We start from the raw sequence: 13206 nt of genomic DNA on the forward strand, positions 1-13206 counted from the left end.
TCCATGTAACCTAAAAATTTCCTTAATGAAAAGACTAGCAATATCAAAAGCCTTGTAATTGATTTTTACAGGAATAAGGTGCGTAACTTTTGTTAGCATATCAATGACTATCATTATGGGGTTATATCCTCCTTAATTACAAGGGGTAATCCAACTATGAAGTCCATGCTGATATACTCCCATTTCATTTGAGGGATGTCAAGTGGCTAGAGCTTTCTTGGCAACTTCACACACTCAGCCTTCATTTGTTGATAGTTTAGGCATTCGGTGACATACTTGAGTACATCACCCTTGAGTCTTTCCCAGTAGAATCTTCTTCTAACTGTATTAAGAGTCTTAGCATAACCAATATAATCTGAAAATGGGAAATTGTGAGCTTCCTAATGCATTTTTCTTTTGAGTTCCTAACTTGCAAGTATACATATTCTTGTCCTGTAATAGGCAAGCTCCTCGTTTATGGAAAAATCTTGATACTTAGTCCTGAGTTTTGGATTTTAATCCTTGATGGAAATTTCTCTTAACAAGTTCTGATAGCTTGGATCCTTTGCTGCTTCTTCTTAGCCATTTCTATGAGAGGGTTACTAGGCATTGAAATCATTGTGGCAAGATTTCTAGCCCTAGAGGGTTCTTCTAGGATTAGAGCATTAAGGAATGCTTTACGGCTTAGGGCATCTGCAATCACATTCTCCTTGCCTGGTCTATACTTGATTTCAAAGTCAAATTCTTGCAAGGTCTCAATCCATCGGCATAGTCTCATATTGAGATCTGGTTGAGAGAAAATCCATTTTAGGCTCTTATGATCAGTGACTAGAGAGAACCTATTATCAAGCAGGTAATGTCTCCATAATTTAAAGACATGAATTACAACAAGTAATTCTAGATCATGTGTAGCATAATTTCTTTCGCGAATCTTTAATTTTCTTGAAGCATAGTCTACTGGAAGTCCTTCTTACATGAGCATAAAACCTAGAGCAAGAGGGCTTGCATCAGTTATGACTTCGAATTCATTGCTGAGGTTAGGTAGCCTTAGGATAGGGGCGGTTACCAAACTCTACTTAAGCTTCTCAAAGCTAGATTGTTCACTGGACGTCTGTGTAATGGAGACCTGCTTTTTGGGAAGGTTGGTGAGAGGTGCAGTGATTGAGGCATAGTCTTTAATGAAGACTCTACACCAACCCGTTAGCCTTAGAAAGCTTCACACTTCCTTGACTGTTGTCAGGGGGGCCCAGTCTTGTACATCTTGGACCTTGGCAAGATCCATTGAAATACCATCTGGTGATACTATGAACCCTATATATTCAATTTGCTTCTTGAAGAAAGCACATTTCTTCTTTTAGCATACAATTTGTGGGCTCTCATTGTTTCAAGAACTCTTCGTAAGCTATGGTTCATGGTCTTTTTCATTCTTGAAATATGTTAGTATATCATCAAAGAAGACGAGGACAAAGTCGTCAAGGTAGGGTCGGAAAATGTCTTACATCAACCTGTTGAGGTGGTAGGAGCATTTGTTAACCCAAACTGTTAGGACTTGAACTTCACCTTATATTTAGTACTATTTTACACCTTAGTATTAGTATGCATGTAGTCTTTTGGATCAGCATATGTAAAGCAGCCCTTATACTTCATATGATGTTTCACCTGAAAGTCAGGGCGCAGGTAAGAAATGTCAAGCAATTGTATTCGAGTAGTTGCTTTTTGATCATGAATGGAATACGACTGAGTACAATGCCCAGAAATGGCGGGTTGATGTTTGATACCATTATCTTTTGATCATCTCTTGAATGTTAGTGTTATTCTCTTTCAAGTTTTTTAATCAATGATGGCTATGGTGATGGGAAACAACGTAGTATTTGATGATTAGCGATTCTATGTTGCTGAGTATGATGTGTGCTTTGTGTTTGAATGTATTTCTTGAACGTTATGTAGTGTTGATGGTTGTAAATCTATTCAGGAAGTTCTTTGTAGTATTGTGGTGTTTTTCTCAAGTAGAACACTGTGTTTGAATTGTTATGGTATTCTAAGGGGCCAAAACACTTTGGCGATCCCTGCCAATTTCATGAAACTAATTTCTTGATTTAGGAGCAGATCTGGAACCAATTCCTGAGAGATTTACACAATAGGAATGTTGATGGCATTGATCATGTACCAGGTGCCTTTTATGGGCAGCATTTATGTCAAGCAATTACCCTTATCATTCAAACCCTATTCTTACTAGGAGCAAATCATGGGAATTAAGGGAGGCATTGGTAAGGCACCAACTGCAGTAAGTTTTTCTTGATGATGCAGAGGTTGCTGTAGCATTAGGCATGCTGGATGACGAACATGGTGTACCTGATAGCTAGGGTGATTAGGATGTGGGTCCCTCTGGGGGTACATCAACCATTTATAATTCTCCTATTGGTTTTGAAGAATCTTTTCCAACCCCTCTGACTCTTGAAGTTTCACCTAATGTTTCGGAAGATGAGGAACTATCATTACCACTTAAAGATCAAGAAACTCCTCCTAAGTAGGCACTTGAAAGACTGCAACATATAGTGCTTGGGAGATCATTTTTATTGAGAGGTACAACTCTTCAATCTAAGAAGTCTTTAAAATTTAATCCTCTACTGCCATTGCGGAGGCCTCATAAGCTAAACATAATGAATCCAAATCATATTGTTAACACAAAGGTTAGAGCCTTTAAGTTTTTAGAAAATAAAAAAGAAGACTCTAATTGTCATGTGGCCTAGTTTGAGACAAGATAGACAGCCAGTGGCTTCAACCAAATGTATGGGGACCAGGTCAAAAAGCAACAGTTTGATGCCACCTTTCAAAGGAAAAGTTATGGACTGGTTTGCCAATTATGGTATGGCAGCCTTCAATTCATATGATGCTTTAAAAATAAAATTTTTAGGTAGGTTCCATAAGGACAAAACTCTAGGAGATATCCTAAGGAAGATCAAGAAGATCAAACAAAAGACTATGTTGGTGGAGGACTATCCCCAGAAATTTAGGAACCTGTTGAATAGGCTAGATGCTGATGATACACCTTTAGTGAAAATGCAAATTAACTATTTCATGAAGGGCATGAGAGGTAAGATTTGGAATCCTATTGCCAATGTAGAAATGGGTCAGAATGAGAGTGGAAAAAAGACTAGCTACCTCTAGATCTAAGAATAGTAAAGATGAGGACTCTTAAGACTCAAATTCTAATGCAGATTCAGGGTCAGATTCAGACACAGACAATGATGATGAGGATAGTGATTATAGTTGAGATTCAAATGATGATTCAAGGGACTCTGATGAGGATAACTCTAGCAGGAGAAGGCATAAGAAGAAATCATGATCAGTCAAGACTAAAAAGAAGAAAGAAAAGGACAAAGATAAGAGGATGTCAAAGGACAACAAGTTAGATAAAATGATAAAACATAAGCTAAAAGATTTGGGTATTTCTAAAAGCAAGAAGAAGGAAAAGCATTGTGAGATATGCCAGAGAAAGGGCCATGAGACTAGGACTTGTTGGTATAATCCTAATGTCAAGATGGCACAACAGATCCTAGTAATGCAGGCTAGGCCGAGACCTATTCAACCAGTTGCAGTAAATCAGATTATTCCTGACACCATGCCACAGAGACCCTTTAGAGGACCTAGAAGAATGCAGGCTAGACAGCCTCTTGGGGAAATTTTCAGGCACAACAATAAATTACCCAAACAAGAGCATGCCACTATTGTGGAGGTCAATGACACTTTTTTGGACCAGATTGTGAACTTTGGGCAAGGCATAGGACTAAGAGAGGAATGCCAGTGGTGGCAAGGTCCCGCAATGATGGAAGACCTGCAGGAGCATCTCATCAACAGCATCCATCTGCCCTAGTTGTAGCAGTCCTTATAGAGTTACTTGATCAAGATGAGAAAAGGCAATCTCCTGATGGTACAAGAATTGCTAGCTGTAAGAAAATTCAGCAAGAGAAGGTTTAAGAAGAGGCAAAGGAGGTGCAGATAACACTAATGCTATAAGTATGCATGTTCACTGTGATTGTTCTAATTGCATTGCAATAGAGGAATGTCAAGAGGAACCAATGGTCTTAGCAGTAACTAAAAGTCAAGGTGTTATGAAGTGTGATTGGCAAGAACAAGAGAAGATAAGGAAAAAGGCAACAAAGCAGGTGAGAAAGGTTCAAAAACTTGCTAAAAAATGTGAAGTTGATCAACTTGATGATGTAGGGAATTCAGGTCTATAGAGACCTGAATTGCAAGAGCAGTTTCCTGAATTTCATGAGTATGCTCCTGAACAACAAAACCAATCTCTTGAACAGCAAAACCAGTCTCTTGAAGATCAGGAGCAGTTTCCAGATAGTATTGTTGCTCAAAAATTACAGCAAGGAGGCTCAGAAAAGCTATTCCAAGCTTTACCAAAGCGTTCTTTGCATTTAACTTTGGAGAAAATATTGGATCTAATATCGGGATTTAAGGAAAGTTTACTGCTGAAGATCAGGCAGAAGCAACAAGAAGTCCTTGAAAGTATAGCAGTTCAGGATCAAATAGTTCCTGACTATCAAGCAGTGATATGAACCCAACAGGAAGTGATGGATTATCAAGTACCTACCATTTAGGTTGAGTATGCAGGTAGTAAGTATGATGATGTTCTATTGGATGGAGGTTCAGGAGTTAATATACTTCCTGAACATACATATTTGGCAAATAAGCAAGAAGAGTTATTGCCAGTGCCATTTCAGGTTTGGATGGTAGACCAAAGGAGGTTACATCCTTTGGGTATTCTTAGAAATCAACAAATTCAAGTAGCTGGCCTGAAGTTTAGGGTTAGTTTTGTGGTCTTGAGAATGTTAGAAATTGGGGATTCTTATACAATGCTTTTGGGGAGGCCGTGGTTTAAAATGGCTAAAAACTCAAGCAGGATTGGGAAAATGATTATGTGTGTATTCCAAGAGGACTCAAGGAAATCAAGCTATCTACAATGAATAAGGTTATTTTGAAGAGTTCATCTAGACCTATCGTGGCCCAAACTATTAACCTTGCAGATGAAGTAGAAATGATGAGGAGGAATTATATCTTCAAGAAAATCCTTCTGTAGTTCCAATTTTTGAGATAGATGTTGATGGTATTATACAAGGGTATCAAGAGCAACTCAATATGACTGGATATGTATTTATGGAGCAGCAACATATTGAAATTGCAGGTCAAAACCAGCCTGCACAACAATCAAGAAGGTTTTCTTGAAGGTCAGGAGCATCTTGAATTTTAGAATAGGTTAGGGCATGAAAGGAATAAATTAATTCAGGACCGATGCACTACTCATCCTGAAGTTTTGCAGCAAGAAATACTTGATAAACAAAAAACTGGTATGGACAGTTCTCGTACATTGGATGAGGAAGGGCAGAAAGCTATTGTTCAGGCTGAATTAAGATATGAGCATACAATGAGAAGATCAGCAAATGTGGTTGAAGATGAGGTTAAGGAGGTTAACCTGAATGTAGAAGACAGAGCTTAAACCCATCAAGACCAGTATTTTTGTGGAAGATAATTTCAAGAAGGATCTAATTTAGTTGTGTAGAGAGTTTCAAGATATTTTTGCTTGGGATTACACAGGCATGAAGGGATTCGATCTAGCTGTGTGCCAGCACAGGATAAACTTGAAAAAGAATGCTAAGCCTATTGTTTAAAAGAGGTATAGAATGAATCCTAATTATGCCAAACACGTCAAGGAAGAAATTGACAAGCTGTTGAGAGTTGTGTTTATCAAATCGATTAATGAGGTTACTTGGTTATCTCCTATTGTTGTAGTGCTAAAGAAGAATGGGAAGATCATAGTTTGTGTGGATTACAAGAAATTAAATGCAGCTACCATTACTGATCCCTTTCCCATTCCTTTTACCAATTCTCTTCTGGATGATGTAGCAGGTCATGAGATGTATAGTTTCTTGGATGTTTTTTCAGGATATAATCAGATCAGGATGCATCCAAAAGATATGGATAAGAAAGCTTTCATTATAGAGTGGGGAGCTTATGTTAGCATAGTTATGAACTTTGGGGGCTGAAAAATGGACCACCTAAATTTCAAGGAGATGCTCACAAAACCTTTGAACCATATTCATTGATGATTTTTGTGTTTTTGGTAGCAAAGAGGAACACTTAGAACACCTTAGACTATGCTTTTAGAGATGCAGAATGTTTGGTATGTCATTAAATTCTTTCAAGTTAGTGTTTGCAGTCAAAAGAGGTGTGTTGTTGGGTCATATCCTGTTTGAAGAGGATATGAGTATAGACCCTAGGAAGATTGCAGTTGTACAGAAGGCTAAGTCTCCTACTAATGTGCAAGAAATCATGAGGTTTGTGGGGAAAATTAAGTGGCATACTAGATACTTAAGGTACCTGTCACATATCTGTTCTCCTCTTACAACTTTCACAAAGAAAGGGCTACAGTTTATTTGGAGGGAAGATTAGGAGAGAGCTTTCAATGTTTTGAAAAAGATGTTGGTGGTGGCTCCAATTTTACAACCTCCAATATGGGATTTTCTTTTTCATATTTTTGTTGATGCATCTGATTTGGCTGTGGGAGCTGTTCTTATGCAAGATAAAGTGTTGGGTTGGTACATACCAATTTATTATGTAAGTAGGAGATTGAGTGCTATGGAGAAGAACTATTCAGCAAGGGAAAGGGAAGCACTTGGAATGGTCTTCTCGTTGCAAAAATTTAGACATTATTTATTTGGAAATCAGGATGTTTTCCATGTGGATCATCAAGCATTGTTGTTTTTGATTAACAAGCCTCACTTGACAGGTAGATTGGCTAGATAGATGCTGTTGCTGCAAGAGTTTGATTTTAAGGTTATTCACACCCCTGGAAAAGAGCATGCTATTTGTGATTATCTAAGTAGATTGCAAATTGATGAGCCTCAAGCATGAATTCATGATTAGCTACCTGATGCTGAAATTTTTGAGGTTTAGGTGCTTGAACCTGATTCATATTATGACCAGATGCTGCATCTCCTGAAGTCAGGGATTATACATGCACACCTTTTAGCAAATCAGAGAAGAAGTTTGGCATTAAAGAGTAGATTATTTCATGTCATTTTGAACACACTCTATAGAAGGGGAGTTGATAATGTATTAAGAGGATGTGTTTTTGAGTTTGAGCAACCAACAGTATTGCATGAAGCTCATTCTGGATTATCAGGAGGTCATTTTTTAGGAGAGATTACAGGCATGAGAATTTTGCAGGCAGGTCTTTGGTGGCCTACTGTGTTGACAGATACTCATCAATATGCCAAAAAGTGTTTGCAGTGTCTAAAGGAAGGTCAACCACTTGATAGGGATAGGATGCAAGATCATCATGTATTACCACTTCAACCATTTTAGAAATGGGGAATGTCGGGCCCATCAAACTAGCAGCTAAACGGACAGGTAATAGATACATTTCTGTTTGCACTTACTATGCTACAAAGTGGGTAGAAGCTCAGGCATTAAAGGATAATAAAGCAGCAAGTGTGGCCAAGTTTTTATACTCTAACATTATGACTAGTTTTGGTTGTCCTATTGAGCTAATTAGTGATTGGGGAAAGCATTTCTTGAATCAAGTGATCAGAAAATTGACTATCAAGCATATGATTTTGCATAAGAAATCTACTCCGTATCACCCTGAAGCTAATGCTCAAGCTGAAAGCATTATGGGCCTTCAGGATAGCATATAAAGTTGCAACAAGGCTTACACCTTTTAGACTAGTTTATGGTTTGGAAGCGATGGTTCCTATGGAATTTGTAGTTCCAAGTCTGAGAGTTGTTGTTACGCATAAGATGGATCTTGACAAATCAGTGCAGCATAGACTAGAACAACTTTTGAAATTGGAAGAGGACTGGATATTAGCAGCTTCTATTACCAGTGTCACACAAAATAGGAGACATGCACGGGTTAATAGACATGTCAAGAAGAAAATGTTTCAGGAGGGAGACTGGGTTGTAGTATATAACTCTCGCCTTGGCAAGTTTCCTGGTAAGCTGAAACTCAGGTATGTAGGTCCCTTTGTCATTTTCAAGGATATGGGTCATCAGGGTACTTTTTTGCTACAGGACTTGTAAGGAAAGGTTTTACACCTTGCAATAAATGGTTTTAGGCTTAAGAGGTTAGTACAAGCCTATTATTCAAATGTTCATGTTATCATTCAAAATGGGACAAAGGAATCAACTATGGGTAGTTACATGTGTGAATGGTCTAAATCCTATGATGTTGAGGTGACACCTAGCACAAAATAGGGTGGACTAAGAGAAGACTTGGACTTTGGCATGCAAATGGAAAAGGGCATGTGTTCTTTTGGGAGTTTCTCTCCTTATCTACTCTCGACTCATTCTCGGCCTGCAACTCTCACCATCATGATGCATACTCGCTGCTCTTCAACTTGGAAGCTATCCATGACCAAGCGTGGCCGCTAAGGAGGACGAGATGATGAGCTCTATGTGGCAAGTGATGACAACATGTCGGTGCAGTAGGAAGACGAAGAGGTAACACCACCGAAGGCTCATCTTTTTCCAGTCCTAGTGTTGTTGGTACTCCCTTCGTGGACTCCACCTTGTATTTGAATGTTGAGGCAAAGGTTCATTAGTCATGGTTGCAAAAGTTTGGATTGTATGATTATGCTCTTCTGCCATGGGATCATTGGGCATCGAATTTGCATGCCTCCATATAGATGGATATTTTGAGACACTCAAATTGCAAAATTGCAGGTCGTCTTGAGTTGACTTTTGCCATTGTCAATCAAGTGTTTGCATTTCCTATGAATGATAATCCGATTGCATATCGGTGCACGAAAGACCAGATGCATTATGTTTTTGGTGACCCACCAAGGCCCAAGAATGTTGATGTGTTAAAATGCATTGATGGTGTCAAGAAATTGCAGTTGCGTTGGTTTATGGAATGCTTTATGATGTTCATAAAGACAGATAGCATTGCTAGAGATACTTATGGAATTCTTTACTATACAGAAAATTGAGGGATTCCAAATTGGGCAGGCCTGATGTTTGAGAGACTTATGATTGACATTAAAATTTCAAAAACCAAGAAGGTTTTTTAGAGATCTCAGATGGGTTGTTTTCTAGTAGGATTGTATGAGCATGCACGGGTCTTGTATCCAAAGCTTACGACTGAGTATTTGCAAAAAATGGATGTTACTTCTTTGGTCAAAGATGCAGTGGAAGCCAATCATAGAGTTGATGTTTCTCATGAGCTTAAAAATGTCAATGATGCTCATGATATGTTTGATGGTGATGTTGAAAAACATGCTATTTATTGTGACTTGAAATAGGTTGGATATGATGATGCATATGCCAAGCAGGTGGTTTCCAAATTTGTTAAGGGAGACCATAGAGATGCAAGTTTTAAAGATATACTTCATGCTGGTAAGCAGTATGATGGGGATGCTTCTAAAATGGATGGTGATTTTTATGAAAAGAAAAATAAGAAAATTGGGAAGATATGGTTGAGGAGTAAGTCTGCATCAGAGGAGAAAAAGCAAGATGCTAATCTTGATGCTCGGAATCATCTTTGCAATGACTTTGGTGATCAACATGTGACTGAAGGTCTAGTAGAAATACCTTCAGGTTCAATCGATTTTCGGATGTATGATGGTTAGTTTAACAGTCTTTCGGATGCTATTGGAGTTATGCAAAAACTCATGGCATACTTCCAGGATTATGATAAGCGAAATGCTCAAACAGCCGTTCGGGTTACTGAATTGCAGGATCAGTTGGTTGCCAGTCAGAAGGCAATTGAGGACTTGATTTTAGAAATTGTAGCAAAAGCAGTCAAAGTATGATGCATTAGAATTGGATCTTGGGGTAAAAATTGCAGATATGCAACAAATGTTGGATAGAAACAAAATGTCTACTGCACTTTTTGAAAAATGGGCTAGTGAACTTAGGACTCAATGCTTGGAGGAGATGTAGTCTTTTATGGGGAAACATGTTCAACTTCAAGTTGATTATCAAATGTTATTGGAGATATTTCAGCCATTGCAAGGAGTGGAAAAGCAAATTTTGAGCAATGTTGAAGTTGAAGTGGATGCTTAAGTGATATTGAAGTTTGACTTTGAGGATATTAGAAATGCATTGGTGGATGATGTCAAAGTTGCATGGCAAATGGTTGCAGATAGGTTTGATGGCATGGTTTCTCGGCCATATCATATGCTTAAAAATGTCTTTGTGTCAGCAGATTAAGAAGATCTCATGCATGAGAGAGATGCTTTGAGATTGAAAGTGGAAGAATTGGAGACAAAATGCATGGATGTAAATGCAAGATTGGAGAAGGCTTTGGATGCAAAAAGAGCAAGTGAAGAGCATATGGCTTCTTTCTTGCAGCATAGAGATTTTTGGTCTAATGAGCATGATTCTATCATTCAAGAGGTGGTTCACAAACTTCATCATGATTTTTATGTCATGGATCATGGGATAGTTCAGAATCATGATGTTGGTGTTGTGGCATGTAAGATATCTTCATGCACAGACATCATTTTTTATACTTCTAGATCTTTCTAGCAGTTACTTTGGATCTAGTTTTGTTTTGTTCATGACATCTTTTGATCATCCCACTAACTCTTAGAACCAATTATGCAACTGCATAAGAGGATTATGAGTATCCTAGAGGGGCTCTACTCATGATAGCTCAGTGTGGCTTGTCAAGGGGTGCAAGGCCTCTGGCAAGGCATAGTTGTGTTCTCTGAGTAGTTCTTTATCATATTTAGTTTTCATATATTCAGTTAGCCATCTACATGCTTGTGGGTTCGAGTCATGATTGGCTCACCGGGCTGTGCCAAGTGTTAGGACTCGAACTTCACCATATATTTAGTACTATTTTACACCTTAGTATTAGTATGCATATAGTCTTTTGGATCAGCATATGTAAAGTAGTCCTTATACTTCATATGATGTTTCACCTGAAAGTCAAGGCGCATGTAAGAAACGTCAGGCAGTTGTATTCGAGCAATTAATTTTTGATCATGAATGGAATACAACTTAGTACAATGCTCGAAAATGGCGGCTAATGTTTGATCCCATTATCTTTTGATTGTCTCTTGAATGTTAGTGTTATTCTCTTTCAAGTTGTTCAATCAATGATGGCTATGGTGATAGGAAATAGCGTAGTATTTGATGATCAGCAATTCTATGTTGCTGAGATGTGTGCTTTGTGTTTGAATGTATTTCTTGAACGTTATGTAGTGTTGATGGCTATAAATCTATTCAGGAAGTTCTTTGCAGTATTGTAGTGTTTTTCTCAAGTAGAACAATGTGTCTGAATTGTTATGGTATTCTAAGAGGCCAAAACACAAATGGCATCACAATAAACTCATAATGATCGTACCTTGTGTTAAAATAAATTTTACGGATATCTTTCACCCTAATTCTTATTTGATAATATCCTGACTTGAGATCAATCTTTGAGAAGACCTTTGCTCCCTAGAGTCGGTCAAGCAACTCATCTATCCTGGGAATTGGATATTTGTTTTTCAATGTCACATGGTTTAATCCATGATAATCGATACAAAGGCAGAGTGTTCTATCTTTCTTTTTTTGAAATAAAATCGGGGCTTTGCATGGTGAACTACTTGGATGTATCCCTAGTTTAATAGCTACTTGAGTTATTCTTTCAACTCAATGGCTTCAGGAATCGACATTTGGTAAGGCCATTTGGCGAGCGATGGGGGTAGTGCATGGAATAAGTTGAATTTCATGATCTACTTCCCTTGCTGGTGGGAGCTCTATCAGGCCTTTTGGAAAAACATCCACATATTCTTTTAGCCAAGATGGTTGATCCTTGGCTTACTATCCTACTCAGCCTTGTTGAGTTTAATTAGATAGACGGGTAATCCTTTCTTTAGTCCCTTTACTATTTGGGAGGCTTTAGCCAGTTGAACCTTAGCGTTTCTTGCTTCTCCTTGAGTGGTTACTTGTTCTCCCTTTGAGTTCTGGAATATGATTTGGCCCTTTCTACAATGGATATGGGCATTATTTGGAATTAACCAATCCATACCTAGCAGACATTCATAAGCCTCGAGGTTCATAATTCAAAAGTTCATTTTGGAAGAATTGTCACCCAATATAAATTCTACCTTGTTACTTTGTTGTGTTGATAGAACTTCTTTGCTGTTTGCTAATTCCACAAGCATTCTAGGTGTAGGAATAATGTTTATGCCTAGCCTTTTTGTGCATTTTGATGATACGAAAGAGTGGGTACTTCCATAATCAAGATTAAAATTCGAAAGGGTTTACCTTGATAATTTGTTGGTGTTTGAATTACTGAGAATTGGCAATTTGGACCCTTCTTATTGAGAATGGTGTGTACTCTAGCTCTTTCCATATCAGATTCCATCGTGGAATCTTTATCATTATTTACTGATCTCCTTTAGGTTTATTCCAGCGACCTTCCCCGTGGGATCTTGGCTTTACCCGCGAAACTGACCTTGGCCAAGCTTCAGACACTGCCTTTAAAATGTCCCAGCTCCTTGCAATAGAAACACCTTGGAGTCTGATTGCTCCTTCCTGTGGGTATAAAGCTTCCCACGACATTTGATTTGTCCTTCTTTGTTTTGTTTGGTTGGTACTGTCCAGTGCTCACATAAAACCATCCTTTAGTGTATTTTTTCCAAGCAAGATTCTCAAAAAACCGGTTGAAATTGAAGCTTATATCGATAAAAACTTGCTATTTTTAAAGCATTTTAGTTATAAAACCGGCTATTTCCCTCCCAAAACGGAATGGGACTAAGCCTAGTCCTTTTTTCCATTAGATGGAAAAAAAGTTTTTTGTGAGCGCACTGGTACTGTCCTTGGGCTCTTTTTGCATAACCTTGGAAGTTGCCCTTATTCTGACTATTTTTGTTCTAAATTTTTGCATTTCTTGGCCTTTGTTCAATCTCATAAACTATTGGACCTACTTGAAACAATGCATATTGTAAATCCAATGGTCTCATTAATTTAGGACACATATTTAGGAGTAAATTTAGACCATTGCAAAATTTGGATACTTTCTCTGAAACATCCATCATAGGTGCATATTTTAGAAGTGTTATGAATTTGGAGTAGTAGGCTTCTAGGCTTAGGCTTAACTGCTTTAGATTAAACAACTCATTCATCTTTTGGGCTTGATATGTGGGCGGAAAATATCTCCCATTTACCACATCCTTAATTTTGTCCCTAGTGATAGCGCCTTCAAGCGTTCTTTGGTCC

The sequence above is a fragment of the Lygodium microphyllum genome, chromosome 30 (assembly GCF_053477565.2).
Source record: "Lygodium microphyllum isolate KBCC chromosome 30, Lygodium_microphyllum_v1.1.10, whole genome shotgun sequence".
NCBI classification, from domain to species: Eukaryota; Viridiplantae; Streptophyta; class Polypodiopsida; order Schizaeales; family Lygodiaceae; genus Lygodium; species Lygodium microphyllum.